This window comes from Periplaneta americana, chromosome 6 (assembly GCF_040183065.1).
Source record: "Periplaneta americana isolate PAMFEO1 chromosome 6, P.americana_PAMFEO1_priV1, whole genome shotgun sequence".
Taxonomy (NCBI): Eukaryota; Metazoa; Arthropoda; class Insecta; order Blattodea; family Blattidae; genus Periplaneta; species Periplaneta americana.
This window is the reverse complement of record NC_091122.1, coordinates 92,046,987-92,063,543: the sequence shown is the minus strand read 5'-3', so window position 1 is coordinate 92,063,543 and position 16,557 is coordinate 92,046,987. Positions and strand designations below refer to the sequence as shown.

The window sequence follows — 16,557 nt, the reverse complement described above, 5'->3', positions numbered from 1 at the left end:
ATCAATTTGAATATTATTTGTCATAAACTGCATGTGTAATGTAAAATCAATTTGAATATTATTTGTCATAAACTGCATGTGTAATGTAAAATCAATTTGAATATTATTTGTCATAAACTGCATGTGTAATGTAAAATCAATTTGAATATTATTTGTCATAAACTGCATGTGTAATGTAAAATCAATTTGAATATTATTTGTCATAAACTGCATGTGTAATGTAAAATCAATTTGAATATTATTTGTCATAAACTGCATGTGTAATGTAAAATCAATTTGAATATTATTTGTCATAAACTGCATGTGTAATATAAAATCAATTAGAATATTATTTGTCATAAACTGCATGTGTCATGTAAAATCAATTTGAATATTATTTGTCATAAACTGCATGTGTAATGTAAAATAAATTTAAATATCTTTTGTCATAAACTGCATCTGTAATGTAAAATTAATTTTAGTAGGTTGCTTTATAGTTATTTTTATCTCACAAATTATAATGCTGTTTCAATAATTTAATTATTTACTGTTAAATATAATATGTAGGGCTATTGTAGACGAACTGAAGAATTGTTACATCTAAATTTTGGTGAACTTGTTTATTATTATTTTTTAAATTTAGATTCAGATTTTTTCGACGCGTGTTGTTATTTTAAATTCATAATGGGATGACGCTATTCACCTCTTGTAGACTACTTAAAATTGTTTTATGTTTTAAACATACAGAATTAATAAAAGTTAGTGTATTTAGTTAATAACAAGTAATATTAAATGTCATTTTTGATTCTGGTTTCTTGGTATTCATAATCAATTAACCTACCCAACTTCCAAAACCATACGTAGCTGAGCTGAGCTAAGCTAGCAAGCTGCGAGAGAGTCTGTAATGCTTCCCGCGTGACGTCATCACGTAGTAGGAGAACGGGCGAGACTGCGCACTGCTTCACCATTATATTCCCACCACGATAGGGAAGACCAGGTAACTTGATACCCTAAGGGTGAAACCTAACCATTTTTCCCCCATTACTACAAATGCTAGTGGATTATGGTGATTTTCTAGTTTGAAGGTTGAATTTTCTTTTGCCAACTTCGTTTCGAATTTCGATACTGACAAATACTATAAATGGTAGTGATTTTGTAACCGGTATGTTGACAGCTGAGGCAAATATCGACAATATTTGCCGGTACTGGAGTTCCATGAAATTAAAATTGTACTAGATTTCTCAGCCGGTTACTGGAAGATAGTGAAATTCGAACTTATTAATAATTAATTAATATTAGTATTAATATTAATACATAATAGTTATTTTATGTGTTGCGTTGTGGTTATAATTCAAGAATAGTCAGATAAGTACGAATGAATATAATATACTTGGGCGTGATAATGCATGTGGGTAATGGATAGAAATATTATTTCAAATTTTAATGAATTTCTTTCGTGTTTAGATTTTTATTACTATGTCAAAAAAAAAAATATAGTGTTGCAGTGACTCCTCCAAGGAAGAAAATGTGTGGCATTCAGAGTACGCTTCAGAAATCTGTAGTTCACGTGTATAATGAGTTGAAGAAAGAAGATAATGAAGAAGGAATTATGCTAACGGAGACAGCAATTACAACCAGAATAGGGCAATTATTAGGAGTAAGTATTCTTAAGCATACATTTCAAAGTGGTATTCAGTTTTAGGAGTTTGCACTAATAATTTCATGATTGTGGTCAAACAAAACAAATTTTTAGGTTAGGCCTACATGTTTAATCAAGTCAGTGATTTTCATATTGCCAAACTAAATACATTTAAGATACTGTAATACTGCAGTAGGTGATAGCTTAAATACATTTACAAATTAGACGAACAAGTAATCAAACAGCACGAAAGTAAATTTCCAGTTTTCTCTTTTGGTATTAAATTAACCGTTCAGATCACAATTTACATGCCACATCGGCCGAAGAAAATACAAGTCATATTGTAATTATTAACTTGATATTGCAGCAAATATTACATGAATGTTGGACTGTTATGGTGCTTAAAAATAATTCAATTTTATATAATAACTATATAACATACTCTATAAAGCATAGGAACGTTGACTCTGGCTGAATAATTTATTCATGACTGGTCTAAGTAATATTAAATATGGTGTTTCTTCAGAAAAGCTACCTCACCCAACGTACTTGTTAAGATATAACACTCGAGAGGACGAGGACGCACTACTGGGAAACTAACCATTTCTCTTCGTCCTGGACCTCTCGCATGTTATATTGGTAATTAGTAACACTTTTGAGGGAGGGACTACAACAATGCATTAGAATATACAGGTAAGTGTCAAAGGATTTTTGTGCTGAAAGTATTTGTGGCTGTGCACTAAAACCACGTGTTCATCACTATGTAAATATCACAGAAATTAATTAAACAAAATAAAATTATGCCTTCTTTGATGTAGCTTTTCTGGAGAATTACCTAAATATTAGCCTACTTAAACCTATCGTAGATCCAACCTAACATGTTGATCATTTTCTATTCATATAGCTGTAAATGTTGGTATCATGCATGAATTTTATGACATAACAATTTTTAGAAGTGTTATGTTATTGTTTGTTATTACAGCTTGGTTTTACTACAGCCACGAAAGTGATAAATTCACAGAAGGGGACCCCACTTGTGACACCAGGAAAACATAGACTACGTAAACATCCAGTGACTGATGCTGATGATTTTACGAAAGATGCAATTGCGAGATTTATTTATGACAAGTTACATAAAGGTAGGGAAGTTACAGGAATTATTGTGTTGATTTATGCAATGTAATTCTAATATTAGTCATATGTATAAAAATATGGCATAATTTTCATTTACTGTTACAGGGGAAGTACTAACAGCAGCAAAAGTTCTGGAACATATGAATGATGATTATGAAACATATTTATTTAGAGTATCCTTATCATCGGTGAAAAAAATTTTGAAAGAGATGAAATTTCTATGGAGCAAAGGGGATCCTTATACACATGTACGAGAAAGTGATGTTATTCATTTTTAAGAGAATAAATAAGAAATGTGGAGCGTGAGAACCCTAAACCCGTAGTATTCTTGGATGAGACTTGGATTTTTATGAATGCTAAATTTCAATGTATTGTGAGACATGAGTGATTGAATTTTTTACTAACAAATAGGTTAACACTTATGTGGAATATGAAATTGCAATTAATATAGGCTACTAGTAATGAATTCAGGTGGGAACAACATGTTTTGCAATTAATAGTTTCATATTATAACTAGAGGCTAGTTATAAAATTCTTGAACGGTTTTCCTGTCTTTAAAATTTTTGTGTCTCTTAGAGTGTCAATGTGAATTGCTTTTCTCTCTCTGTTTTTTTAAGTAGGATCACCCACTTATTCATGAAATAAACCAGGTGAAGTTTCCAGTGACATGAATGGTGTTATTCGTAGACCAACAAATGAGGGTGGAAGATTAGATGCCGGAACGAAAGGTGGATTTATACTCGGTAAGTTATATTGATTTATATTTTACATAAATTTGGCAAGAGTAATTTTTTAAATCAGGGTACAAAAATATAAAAATTGGTGACTAAATAAAAACGTGGGAAAGCCTTTCACCAAAGAGGATCTCATGTCATGTCATGTTATGTTATGTTATGTTTTATTTTCTTTATTTAAATGCTGTGAATTCATGTGACGTAATTATATGCCCAGGTATAATTTTTATTGCAGGTGCTGATTTAATTTTTTCATGCAATTGAAAAAAAAGTCAGGACTACCATAGTGCTATGAATAGCCCTGTAGTTGAGAAGTGGGTGCAAACACAGTTGTTGACCTGAGAACATTAGGGCAATGCGTTATTGTCATGGATAGTGCTGCATATCATAGCAGACTTGTGAAAAATCAGCCAACAACAAAATGGAGGAAAGAACAGCTACTGGTGATTGCAACTGAATATAATAGATTTGTTGTACTAAATGATAAGAGTTGATAGTGTGAAATCACCTTTTGATATTACATTGCAATATTAATTTCCACACTTTACAGTCATTATTATTATTATTATCATTATTATCATTAGTACTACCACCACCACCACTACTACTATTGCAACCGTTTCTCTTATTTCTCATGATTAGGCATACTTATAGATGCTACTTTTTTCTTTCAGGTGAAATTGAATCTACATAAGAATCCTAAAACAACAGAGCCTTGCCAATTACTGTTCTGAAGCGGCCTTGTCTTATGTGTTGTGTCTATATACAATTAATTCTTTCAGTTTTTTTTCCCCTTTAATGTAATGAAGTTGTTGGTTGATTGATACCAAGTGTTCAGCAGTTGATGTCATTTGTTATCTTGCACTCCAATATTTAACCAGATGATTGAAAGCTGTGTAAAGTTAAACAGTCAAGACAATGATCCATATCTTCATTGAGATTTCAGAAATGGCATGGGGAGATTCTGAAATATCAGTTCTTTGTAAATATTTGAGACAATCATGGCCTGTGATAATATGAGTACTGCCACTGTAGATTTTCATAGAAGTTCAGTTATTAAATTAGGTGTATTATTTTTACTATGTATTGTACTATATTTTTGTTTCGCTTAATTGATGAATTATATATGCTGTAAATTGAATAGTAGACTGTAGGCCTATAGCTTAACTGATGAATTGTATGTGCTGTAAATTAAATAGTAGGCTGTATACCACAAGTGATGAATTGTTTATGCTTGTAATGTGAAGTAATTTGCATGATATTTATTATCAATTTCTGTATATTTCAACTGATTGAATTGTTTATACTTTTAAATTGAATTAACTTGCTTGCTATGTATTATATTTTATAGCTTAACTGATGAATAATTGTTTAGGTTTGTCAATTTAATAATCTGAGTGCCATGTACTTCATATTTTTAGTGGAGCCACCAATGTAGCTTAGTCGGTAGACTCGTTGGCCTGCAAATTCAGAGCTGCACTCGAGGGTAGTTTGGATCCCCCATTTGGTCTGATTAGTTGGTTTCTTCTGAGGATTTTCCTCCATCGTGGAGTGGATGCCGGATGGCCTATTGCAATTTTTTCATTTGCTTTAGAATCATTCCGATTTTTGTTACCACATTGTCATGTTCTGATCTTGTTATTCTTTTAACAGTGTGGTAAGATGCAGGTATAGCTAACCTTACAGTAATTTTGCTACCTTTCAGCTACCTCATTACCTCCCACTCCATAAAGTTCATGGATCCACGGAAGTACCAGTCGTCGATGTAATTCGACCATTTTGCTTAAAATATTAAAACACTGTAAAATATTGAGATTTCATGCTGTTACGTCCAATACTGCAGCAAGAATATCTGATTTTGAATCTGATAGTATGACAGCCTTCTCAGATTTATGAAGTCGATACTGGAGATTTTGTAAGCTTGAAAGTGTATCTAAATTTTCACTATCTAAATTAGTCAGTGTTTGAAGTTAGTTAGTTAGTTAGTTAGTTAGTTAGTTAGTTAGTTAGTTAGTGGCGTTTAAAAAGGGCGCGTCAGCTACTATGGCTATTTGCGCCCTTATCTAAAATCTTTCAATAAACACAAACACAATACAATAACCAGAATGTTTAAAAAACTAAAAAGCGTTGTCACGGTTAAAATGGGGCAAACAAGTGTTTGAATATAATTCCCTGTAAAAGGGAATATACTGGTATTGTACTACAACACCACTACATCTATGGCTTGGTAAACAGGATCCATCTATAAAAAAATACTGTATGTAGTCACTCACTGACCAGATCATTTATCGTTTCTAATGATTTTTAAAATGTCTGGAGAAGTATCACATTTCTTAACATCATCTGTTAAAGTTAACTTATATACTATTCATTTTGAAATAACTTGGGATTGTGTTTTATTAGTAAAGTTTCCCTTAATTGAGCAAGTTTGAGTTCTCCAAGTAGAGTCAAAAAGTCTGTTGGGATTTTGGCTCAGTTTATTAATATTTGTGGACTGTGATTTTTTGTTCTAGAGAACCATATTATCTGCAAATGATGAGATTATCATAAGATCTATTTCTTTAGTTAGACCATCGACATTAATGTTGGAAAATGTATTCCTGAAAACAACAATGTGGGAAGCCCAGATGAATCTGTCTCTATTTACATATTTGTGACAATGAATCAAATAATCAAGTCACAGGCCCAGTGTAACACTTTATCATGGACACCCTAAGTTTGCAATTTCTTAAGTGATTTATATCTACAGAGCCATATGATCCTTGAAAATAAATTAAAATTGTTAAGGTGTTTTGTTTTCTGTTTAAAATATCTTTAATATCTTGACTAAAATTTAAAATCTGTCCATTTGTTGAATGCAATTCTCTAAAGTCAACTCAATAAGATGAAAGTTAGTTACTAGATTCCAGGAACCAATTCAATCTATGAAATCATCTCTTCCATAATTTTGGCTATCATACTAGTAAGTGGTATCTGTCGATAACTCGAAAAGATATTAGTTGAATAATTGCTTTTCAAAATTGATGTTATGATAGATTTTCTCCAGACAGATATTGTATTTCAGATGAGATTACAAGATAAAAGTAGTGAGTTTGCTTGTTTGCCAACATGTTTAAGAAAATCAGCATGTGTATTGTCTGGACTTGGAGATGTTTTGGGTCTTATGTTATTAAATTAATAGTAATATTCAGTTCTTGATTAAATATTGTTATATAAAGTAGATTGTAGATTTAATATTTCTTTCAGTTTTTCCTTAATAGTCTGACGTACACAGATAAAACTAACAACCACACCACCAACTAATCTAATAGAAATTAAAATATAATTAAATGTAGAAAAAGTAATTAAAATTATAAATACACGTAATAAACCATAACCCCCTAATTTCAACAATATACTATTTTATTCCCTTTTACAGCTTGTAGATAATTATTAATTATAGTTATTACTTATTAGCATAATATTTATTGAACTTATTGGCTATTTCACTTCGTTTGAAAGATGTTATTGTGTACAAAAAGCATTTTTTGATGATCGTTTCATGCTGTATGTTGTGTATAAATCTATGATTTCTGGCCATCTGTTCTGTGTAATCCATCTTTTGTATAGAATTAATAAAATACTCTTTTGGTAGTAATTGTTTTATTAATTGAGTATTTAATTTTCACCAGCTCACATTTCTTGAATCATTTGTTTTTTCTTATTTAAATTTAGGACACAAGAGCCAAAAAGAGACTTCACAGTTATGTATCATACATTTTTTCAATGACAGACGTGGAGTTGCAGAAATAATAAGTGTAAGTGTAACATTATTAAGCAATTTACAAACAAATGAAATCTTTAAAAAGGTATCTAGAAGTGAAATTACTTATGGCTTTTAGGGACCAAAATTATTTTTGTAAGTTGATTTATTATTATTTCAGTTTTAGCCTAGTTGTATTATCCATTTCCTTACTAATTTCAAAAGATAATCAGAAGTTCATTCGAATTCCAACCAAAAGTCAATTGGTTATTAATTTATCTACCTTTAGGAAGTACAGTATATGTACGCTGGAATCTTTGAAGTGAAGTGACAATAATTTAATTGGTCTTGGAACAGATTTGATTCTTGAATATTATATACTATACTTTGTTGTATATTTACGTATAGTAACTTATTAATGCTAATACTAATAATAATGTAAAGGAATAAAAGAATAGAACATAGCAATACATTTCTCATTATTATTGAAACTATTTAGAATAACCTTCCAACATTAAGGTAAAGTACGGTGAGTAAAGAAGTCATTCAGTACATAGGATCGTGATTTTACTACATGTGGTGATATCTGGTAACAGTTGGCAACACTGACAAGGCGGAAATATTTGCTGTTTGGTAACTGAACTTACGTGATCCTCACTATATAATACATCAACAATTAATGTTTGGTACGACCGCGAACATAATTCCATCGACACACACACTTATATTGTAACATTAATTTACATTGAAAATCGGCATTAGCACAAACACGTGTCCTGTATGGTCGACCTCCGGGTGACAGTTAATTACAGTGTTGCCGACGTATGGCTCCGGCTTGTAACTAAAGAAGGCTCTGGTTAAAGCGTTCCGGGAAGGCAGGGATCCCGTTCAGGACAACCTCCGTACAGAATGATCCCACGTGGAGAACAACACAGTTCAACTCCTTGCTTCCCTATTGGGTGGACTGCGCGTGAGTTAGCAGCGGAGTTGTCACAAAACTGTGCTCCACATTCTGTACGACATTTTCTGGGTTACCGCAAAATTTCCGCTATGCAGTCGCACAGCCCTTGTTGGACTGGTACCAAAGGGAAGGTGACGATTTTCTTGGACGAATCGTCGCTATGGACGAAACCTGTGCTCGCTCGTACGAACCAAACTCGAAACGGCAATCAAATGAATGGAAGCATCCCGGTTCTCCTCTCCAAAGAAAGTACATCCTACACAAAGTGCTGTGAAGGTGATGTTCATTGTAGCGTATGACATTGATGGGGTAATAGGTCTGTAAACGCGGACTATTACTGCAGGTTCCTATAGCACCACCATCGTCCAGCAGTCAGGAGAAAACGACTATACTCGGTGGTACAGAACCACATCATTCTTCATGACAATGCAAGGAGTCACACCGCTGCTGCTGTCAAGACCTCTTGCTTGCGCCGCTGGCAATGGAAGATTCTGGAACATCCACCATACTCATCTGATATGCGTCCATGCGATTACGACCTCTTCGTCAAAGTGAAAGAACCACTGCGAGGGACCAGGTACAATACCAGAGATGAACTTATCCATGCTACAGGGCGGTCAATACGAAACATCAACAAAGATGGACGCGCTGATGATGTACGACCCCTTCCAAACATTTGGCAAAAGGGTGATATGTAAGAGGGCGACTATACTGAAGGTACGTAAATGTTGTACCCCTGTGAATAAAGCCATGTCAGAAGTATCTAACTGTTCCATTACTTTTTATCCAACCTTTTGTAAATAAAAATATCTACTTCAAATGTACAATATAAAATGGGGTCAGATGTGTTTTATCTTTTAATTACAAAAGAAGTACCTTTGTATTCAATTTGGAAAACCAAAAATTTCAATTTCCTATTTGGTGAAAAGTAATATGTCTTCCGTCATTTATCTGTGAATTCTGATAGTTGAAGCAAATTGTTAAATGACGAAGTAGTAAAGTGTTACGTACGTGAAACACGCATGAGAAAATATTCACCTTCACGGCGCCATTTATTCTCTTAAATAAAAATAGTACAGGCCTATGTTCTCAAAAATGTTCGGTTCTGGGCAATAATTTTCAAATATAAACATTCATCAATTCTCAAATTTCTTAACACAAAATTCGGTAGTAAGAAGACATCGCCTACCGACTTTTGAAACAAACTGTCATTGTGTATTTATTTCCAATAAACGGACATAATCTTGTTACCAAGTTATTACATTTCACAGGAATCATTCCCCCACCCCCAAAAAAAATTGACTAACCTTACATACTAAAAATTAACAAAACCTGTCCAATAGTTTAGGAAAAACACTGTACACAGAAAGCATGTCCAAAACCAATTTTTCTATATCGGAAGTGCTGAAAGTGTATTTCCGAGAATCTTGGAAGTCGATATTTTTGCATCGCAATAATTACTTCTGCCTCTGATTGAGGTTTTAGCTGATATGTATATCTATTATCAGGCAGTATATCTCACGATATATGTCAGAGGAATAACAATTGTTTGTATGCATCTGAAGTCTGATTAGTGTAATATGTAGCTAATCGGCGATGTATGCAATGGAGGGGGAAAGGAACTGGCCACTCTATCCCATTATCTCCTGGCCTAGTTGCCTCATAAGTGGTGCCTTGTTGATAGCACTTGTGAGGTTCAGATCTGTCTTCGGACAGTTGATTAAACAACAAATACTTCTTTATATTTCGCATAATGACAAAAAAATGTGTAAATTCAGAAAAATAGCCTATATTGGTTTCAATAATTAACAGAACCTGCCTAACTATACCGAAACCACAAAAAGTAAAGCTATATTCACATAATATGTATTAAATGGACTCCTACACAACAGACATCAGTAAAAGTGAGGTTATTTTCCGTTATTCTCCAATCTCTGAGATTTAAATGATAATAATTTATTCAATACTTCCTACCATTGTAGGCTGCTTACAAAGACTGAATAGTGCAATTACATTTCATGGCAGCTTGAACAAATACTGAGAATTAATTGAGGTTGTATTGCTAGAAAAATTTTGCAAACAGTAGTCTATATTTTCCTAAATGCTTTAGAACAATATGGTCACGAAAAACCACATTCCCAAACAAAATTATTCATGCTCACACGACACAGACATGATATGGTTTCATACACAACATTGATGAAGTTGTAATCGGTGGGGGTAATGGCATCAGTGCTCTGTAATCCAACATGTAAACTGCACTGCTTTTCATGTTTTACAATGCACTCGAGGGTGTAAATTGCACTATTTATTATTTGCACAGTTTGTATGAAAACTATAAGATCAATACTGTGACAGCATTTCAGTCAGCGCTTGTTTTGTTATACCTATATCCAGTGCTTTTTTTTTCCAGCGGAACGCGCCGGGGCGGCACCTTTTTGTTGTATTTTTCATCAACATCACGGAACCGAGAATTGTCTTAATATGTTTTAACACAGTTATTCTTTGAACTCCGCTTAGCCTTGAAAGTCTTTAAAGATGTACCAAAAGATGATTAAAAACGACAAAATTGCCGTGCACTGAACAGTAATCATCTCCCCGTTCGCTACAATATATTCTACACAGAGTTCCACCACCTTTTCCCCCAGGGGAAAGTAATTCGAAAGGTGTCCGCAGAAACAAGATATATTTTTCAAATGGCATTTCAATTAAACTTAACTTCTTCGCGTTCTCTGATTTTTCTCGGCTCGAAGCAATATTTGTTTGCTTGTGTCAGATTTATGAGATACAGAGTTTACCAGGAATGAGATCACCTGAGAGACTTCTCTTAGCTTACATGTCTAGCTTACCTGTTTGTTACTTTAGATTTTTAAATTCTTGGAATTCAATTTTCAAGGTCCAGCTTTAGGTGTTTACCGTTCAGGATAAGACTGAAGCAATGATAAAGAAATTACACGTGTGGTCTAGCTGTGTTGTCAATCGAAAATTCCATTAATTTTCCACTCTAAGTAACTTCTTAGCAATAAATGGTGATGAACTCTTGTTCGATATCATTAGAAGTATGAAGAAAATCTTGATTTATTAACATTAAAATTAAGGGAATATTTTCCTTCCTGCAACGGAAAAAACAATTGGGAGAAAACTCTTCTGTGGAACAAAAAATAATTCATCCGTCAAAAAAATGAGAAGCTGTTAGTTATTATCTTCTGACTCGAGCTTAAAAATCGTGTTTCTCACAACGACCTTGTTGCAATCTTATTTGCGTTCACCTATGTATCCCCATGTTTTCCGATCTACAATACACCACTTAAACGTCATTTTCATCTCCATACTTGTGTTCAGTGTACATTTTCTGTTGGTCTCCATGAAGAATTGATATACTGCAGATGCAAATTTAGTGTTGAGCTAAACTTGTGATTTAAGAGTGTCTACAAATTGAGCCAATTTGTCAAAACTGCCAGGTACAAAGCAATATCAACTATCCCAATAACAACCTTACGACAAGCCTAAGAAAATAATAATTTAATTTTTCTCAGGCTGAAATTGTATTCAAAAGCTAAAACTAAAATGTAATATCGCTACCAATTCATTAAGAATACTTAATTCACTACATTATGAAAATATGTAATGAGTAGAACATATTTATGGCTTAAATTATGCAAAATATTTTTGGGGGTCCGCCAGCATGAAGTAGAAACTTTAAGGGGTCCGCGACACTCAAAAGGTTGGGAACCACTGGACTATACCAATGCTATATCAGCGAATCAGTAAGAACTGTCAGTATCTATGTAACTTGGTCAAAATTAAAGTAGCCGGCGTCTGAGAGACGAAGTTCGAATCGGGTATTTCCGTGAGCGCTCGGAACAGACTTTTTTCAAAAGATTGCGTATATTCTTTTAAACACTAAAATCTTCCGAGAAAATAATTCATATACGAGATTTAAAACAGATCGTTCAGAGTGTTTAAACAGTGAATATTGTAACACAAACACTACATATTGTATAACAGGTTCTCAAGTGGAATACGACCATTGCTCATTACAATGCCATTTTGGCTGCAGTAAAACTCTTAGAGTAGTTTGTAGAGCGATAGCTAAGAATTCATGAAGTTGCACGTTCAAATCTTAGTGGAGTTACTAAACTTTTTTTTTTTTTTTTTTTTTACCTTTTAAATGCTTCAGTGAAAATATAACAGGTTTTCATCATTTTTTAATCCTTAGAATACTTATTTATTTTTTTTTTTTTTTCGTGTTAATAGAAATTTTTGACGTTAGATGGAAGTAACACCAAAGACGACAATTGGGGGCTTTCATATTAAAATGCTGTGTTAATTATTTTATTAATTCCTGATGCTTTACACTCTATTCCCTAAGGAACATTCAGTAAATAATATGCTGACGGTTAAATAATTGACAATAATTAATTTGCAAGTTGTGCTACAGGGAATATAATCTAAATCCGTGATCATCAGGGCCTAAACGTAGTAATTGTAAACAGAAAGAAAAACCATAATTCTGATAACAAAACATATCCTGATTTGCTGAAATTATAACCACAAATTTTCACAAATTTTATAATTATCTGTAAGTAACATGACTTAACATAAGCAAAATTATTTGACTATATTATACTAAAAGGAGTTGTAAAAATAAAAGAGAGGACAAAACAAAAAATTCACTACGGAGATTCGAAGCATGCTGTGGAGGTAGCCCAAATCAGCGCCTTGTTTTATGGAGTTCTTGTATGTATTTATTTACACTGCAAGTGGGCAAGCACCCGGTGGCAGTGGTATATACAATATTAACAATACACAGTTAACTATAGCGGCGCACGGAGATTACGGTAGTGAACTGCGCGCTCACCAGAAGGGACTTAGAAAATTTTCGCTGCTCAAGAGACCGGCTACTTTCATTTTGACCAAGTGTACATAAGCCTAATATTATCTACTATAATGTCAGCCCTCAGCAGATGACTTTAATGTTAGGCTATGTGGTGAAGTGAAATAAAAGTGTGCGTTCCAAAGTGCAAACAAAGTTCATACAATAAAAAATTATAATTTTTATACAACAGGAAATACTGTAATAAGTGAGTTAGTTTATAACCATGTTAAGGACGTCCACAAACACCAAGCAGTTAGCGGTATTGCAATGCGAAAGTCTATGCATGATACAGGGTTGGGCAGATAAAACCGGCCCCATCTCATGTCATATGATTTGGAAAATAAATTATGTAGGGCAGCGGTTCCCAAAGTGTGCTCCGCGGAGCCCTTGTGGCTCCGCGAATGATTCTCAGGGGCTCCGTCCGCGACAGTTATGAAGATCACAAAAATTTATGCTTCCATCTAGTCTCTAGCGGTAAAAACAGAAACTACTTCCATTAAGCGAAAAATACTTTCTCAGAAAGTAGTTTCCGTTCTTCTTGCTACATAGAAGTAGCAATAATAGATTTACTCGTCACTGGAACTATCTCGATCTTTCTTGCTTGCCAAGTACTCGATAATTCTCGAAATTTCTTTTATGTTTTATATACCTGGCAGGCAGCGTTTATTATTCGTGGTATGTGGAACCTACAATCTCTTGACTGTTACGTTGCCTCAAAAAATATATATACCTGCATATTAATTTGATTGCACAAGTGTTAGCTAAACTTTCGTTGAAATGGAACTGTGGCTTAAGACGGGCTCCCCAAGACCTAAGAGTCATCAGCCATCAACCAATGCTCAATCAAAGGGAGATAACAACAACTGTAACCTTACTTTCAAAGAAGATAGTGCGAATTCCTCGGAATTGAGTTCAGAATATGCTGAACAAGATCCTGCCTCAGAGTCTACGATGCCTAGTGTACAGGTATTGAAAGGAAGTATAATATTGTGATTCAAATTTGAACATGGATTTCACTGAGTTTGCTGATTGACTTCCACAATGTGTGATATATAACAAAGTTTTGCCCAATAATTCTATGTTCCCTGCCAAGCTTAGACGGCATTTCGAAACTCATCCTGAATTCACAAATAAAACTGCAGACTACTTCAAAAGAAAGTGAGGAACTCCATGCATTTCAGACAACATTTTTATCTCATGTAAAGACAAATAATGAGAAAGCACTGGAAGCGTCGTATTTGGTTCGTCATGATCTGGCTCTTGCTGGTAAACCTCACACCCTTGCTGAAACTGTTTTGAAACCACTATTAGTGAAGGTAGTGAAGTGCATGGTGGACGAAAAACTGCAAACTTAACCTTATCAAATAACACTGCGCATAATCGATCCAGAATCTATCAAGAGATGTAAAAAATATAATTTCCCGTATTAATCAAACAAAATTTTCGCTACAACTTGAATCCATGGACGTTGTCGGATTAGCTGTGTTAATGACGTTTGTGCGGTATGAATTTTCAAGTTCTTTCATGAAGATATTTTGTTCTGAAAGCCATTGCCATCCTCTACAAGTGGTACTGAATTTTTTTTCTTCATTGAAAACTCGATACCGTGGAACAATTGCATTGACGTGTGCAAATATGGCGCAAAGGCCATGGTAAGTCCTATTGCTGGCACTGTTATAAGGATAAAGAAAGTTAAAAAAAACTGCACAAGTAGTCATTATGTACTACACCAACACGCCCTCGCAACCATAAAATGCCAGCGATAATAAAGCAGGTATACTGGGGACAGAACATCTAGAAGCTTGGAGACGGTTACTTTTACTGTCCGACCACCCCCTCCTCCCGCACTAGCAGGTATACGGTACCATTCAGCTGCAAAACATTTTCTGAACAGACGTTATTGTATTGTGAGAGCGTAGTTGGATCAGTGAAAGTAGATGGTCAAAGTTTTCAGTTTGTAGTGCAACGAACAATTCTGCTGTGTGTAGATTCTTCTGTAGTGACGTCACTGAAGCCTCTAGTTGTTCTGTCCCCGGTATACTAGACAATGCCGTCAAAATTATCAACTTTGTTAAGGCACGACCTTTGCAGTGTAGGCTACTCAAAATCCTGTGTGAAAATATGGGAAGTATACACAAGTCATTGTTATTAGTATTACATACTAAAGTGCGATGATTGTCGCGCAGTAAAGTGTTGCCCCGTTTACATTAACTTCGAACGGAAGTTTCTTCACTTTTGAACGACCAAAACAGTTTCCTAGCAGATTATTTGAATGATCAGAAATGGTTGTGCAAATTATGTTACTTGGCAGACATTTTTTCAAAAGCGAACGAATTTAGCTCATCCATACAAGGTAAACGGAAGACTATATTCGATGCTAATGACAAAATTGCCGTGCTGAAGAAAAAGATAGGATTCTACATGGAAAGCGTCGAGAAGGACTAGACATGTTTCTCATTGACATCAAACTTTATAGAAGAAAATAACATAAAAATGAATGATTCATTTATAGCAATAATGAAAGAACACCTTGACAATTTTCTTCAAAATATGAAGTCATACTTTCAAAGGGCCACCGGCGTGGCTCAGTCGGTTAAGGCGCTTGCCTGCCGGTCTGAAGTTGCGCTCGGGCGCGGGTTCGATCCCCGCTTGGACTGATTACCTGGTTGGGTTTTTTCCGAGGTTTTTCCAAACCGCAAGATGAATGCCAGGTAATCTATGGCGAATCATCGGCCTCATATCGCCAAATACTATCACCTATCTCATCGACGCCAAATAACCTCGAAGTTGATACAGCGTCGTTAAATAACCAACTAAAAATCTTTCAAAGGGACACTCATGAATCGATTCTAAAGAAATGTGAGTGGATTGCAGATCCATTTCCAGTTAAGTAAAAACCAGCAACCCTCACTGCGGCAGAATATGAGGTCCGTATAGATATGGTTTCGGAAAGCCACTGTCAGGCAAACCACTTCTCGAATTTTGGGCTACGTTAGGGAAGCATCTTTTGATGTTAAGTTCAGAAGCAAAATTTCTCTTACCGCCTTTTGGTATTATGTTTGGTACTACGTACCTTTGTGAAACAACCTTTTCGAGGTACACGGCTACAAAAACAAAATATCGAGCTTGTTTGGACGCAGAAGACGATATATTATGTCTTCAACTGACTTCTATGAAACTGGACATTGACAAACTCTGCCGCAAGAAGTAGGCATATTCTTCACATTAACTTCGGGTGTATATGTAACATTGTAATATGTTTTTAAATATCTTAACTACTTGTTATATAATTTTGTAGATTTAAATAATATTATCTTCAGTACTTTTTTACTATTGTTTCGTTTATTAATGTAGCCTTATATAACTTATTATTCATACTTCCGTATATGTATCGTGTATAATATGCTTAATCTGGTTTCGTCTAGGAGCCTGGAGGGCACTTAAATTCGTCAACGAAGAGGGGGCGAGAATATGTCCTCTTTGCGGTAG

The 16,557-nt window shown here is 34.4% G+C and overlaps 1 protein-coding gene and 1 long non-coding RNA gene across 21 annotated transcripts in view; one reads left to right on the top strand and one right to left on the bottom strand.

The window, feature by feature from the left end:
• The window catches only part of LOC138701496 (protein bric-a-brac 1-like), a 354,692-nt gene that overhangs the window by 126,845 nt on the left and 211,290 nt on the right, over positions 1-16,557 (bottom strand). The window lies entirely within an intron of this gene.
• Positions 1,120-7,207, top strand: LOC138701495 (uncharacterized). Of its 2 annotated transcripts, XR_011332606.1 has the most exons (5): positions 1,120-2,757; positions 2,858-3,000; positions 3,373-3,495; positions 3,722-3,929; positions 4,161-7,207. It is a non-coding gene; the product is annotated as an uncharacterized lncRNA (long non-coding RNA). The 2 variants fall into 2 exon arrangements; XR_011332607.1 differs by lacking the exon at positions 3,722-3,929 and having other exon boundaries at positions 1,124-2,757.